The 1,716-nt window shown below is 41.4% G+C and overlaps 3 non-coding genes across 3 annotated transcripts; all 3 read left to right on the forward strand.

Annotated features, from left to right (window-relative positions):
- The first annotated feature begins 931 nt into the window (after nt 1–931).
- Nucleotides 932–1,005, forward strand: trnan-guu. The gene has a single exon. It is a non-coding gene; the product is annotated as a tRNA-Asn (tRNA).
- Nucleotides 1,006–1,306: 301 nt separating this feature from the next.
- On the forward strand, nt 1,307–1,380 carry trnat-agu. The gene has a single exon. It is a non-coding gene; the product is annotated as a tRNA-Thr (tRNA).
- A 174-nt stretch (nt 1,381–1,554) lies between these two features.
- Nucleotides 1,555–1,628, forward strand: trnat-ugu. The gene has a single exon. It is a non-coding gene; the product is annotated as a tRNA-Thr (tRNA).
- Nucleotides 1,629–1,716: the final 88 nt, after the last annotated feature.

Here is a 1,716-nt window from a genome sequence, read left to right on the forward strand (position 1 = left end):
GTGCAAAAAGAAACGTGTTTGATCAGAAAACAACCTGTGCTTGCTCTTGGTGGGAATTGTTGGGCTTCTGTAAATAACATCATAGAGTATGGTCTAGACCGATTCTCTGGTGAGGACGGGTTGATTCTGCAAGACTGCAGGTCACCATCCCAGAAATTTCAATTTCATTTTAATGTTGGCAGATACAGAGTTCAGTACATGCGTGGTGACCAGAAACAGGAAATACTGGCTGTTTGAGAAGAAACAAGAACATCACAGACCTGGGTCACTATTCTTTTCACAATATGGGCTGATCACCTAACCTTCGCAATTTGAGACAGTTTTCTCATACTTTTGAGATACTTTTCTTGTATTTTTTTAGATTCATTTCTTGTACTTTTTAGATACTTTTCTTGTACTTTTGAGATACTTTTCTTGTACTTTTTAGATACTTTTCTTGTATCTTTTAGATACTTTTCTTTTACTTTTTAGATACTTTTCTTGTATCTTTTAGATACTTTTCTCGTACTTTTTAGATACTTTTCTTGTATTTTTTTGATACTTTTTAGGTTGAAGTTTTCTCTGCACCAGTCAGACTCACAGGTAAACCAGTAATGAACACAGCAGTGTGTATCTTTACTTTCAACACGGTGTGGGCTCCCCGTCTTGGTACATCACACGCCACAGCAGATCTTTGGTTTAGTGAGAAATTTTATTTGGTATCTGTGAGTAACTACACAGTGTTCTCATACATGTCATCTGCAGTTCATCAAACTCTTATAATTATAAAAATTAGGGCAATATAATCAACTTACATCTAATACAAAAACAAATCAGTTTAGGAGTGAGTGGCGCGATATGTGAATTGCTTTCAAAGGACACGGCTTTTGAGCATCATGGAACCGAGATTGGAAAACGAGTACACGTGATGTTTTGAAAGGTCAACAAACACGTCTCTGTGGCGCATTTGGCCAGCGCGCTCGCCTGTTAACCGAGAGGATGGTGGTTCAAGCCCACCCAGGGACGATTCCTCTTTAGCCCTTGGAAGTTCATGCTCTTTGAACGTTTCGTCCACTGCGAAGTACCTCTTGTCAAACAGGACTAGTGCCACGTTGTCGATTGATCTCGCCTAGCTCATCCCTTTGTCCTCTTGTGACTCCAGAGGCCTTAACGGTGTTGGCTTTTCCGCTACCACATGCCATCCTAGAAGTGAACAGCAAGTCTGTTTTTCTTTGCTTTTACTGAAAAAGGAATGAAAGACGTTAACGAGCCCATTTGATGTCATTGAAACATTCACGGGAAAGTCTGTCAAACGACCAAAGCGCATGGCGCCGTGGCTTAGTTGGTCAAAGTGCCTTTCTAGTAAACAGGAGATCCTGGGTTCAAATCCCAGCGGTGCCTGAGTATCATTTTTCATAACGATGTGCCACTTCCCAAGGACAAAAACGAGAATAACCTCATGTGAGTTCTATGCAGCTTCAAGAAAAACGCAAGTGAACAAGTAGAGCGTGGCAATCCGAATACTTGATTACAAAACTAGACGACCTGAAACAGGTAGCGTAGTTGCCTACAGCGGGTGCTGTGGCTTAGTTGGTGAAAGCGCCTGTCTTGTAAACAGGAGATCCTGGGTTCAAATCCCAGCAGTGCCTTTACAACTTAATGTGTCCACGGGAGCCTCTACCTACTCAAATCTGAAAACAAGAAATTTCTCCCTTAACACACTTAAACACCCTCTGA

The sequence above is a fragment of the Micropterus dolomieu genome, unplaced genomic scaffold, assembly GCF_021292245.1.
Source record: "Micropterus dolomieu isolate WLL.071019.BEF.003 ecotype Adirondacks unplaced genomic scaffold, ASM2129224v1 contig_14325, whole genome shotgun sequence".
Classification (NCBI taxonomy): domain Eukaryota; kingdom Metazoa; phylum Chordata; class Actinopteri; order Centrarchiformes; family Centrarchidae; genus Micropterus; species Micropterus dolomieu.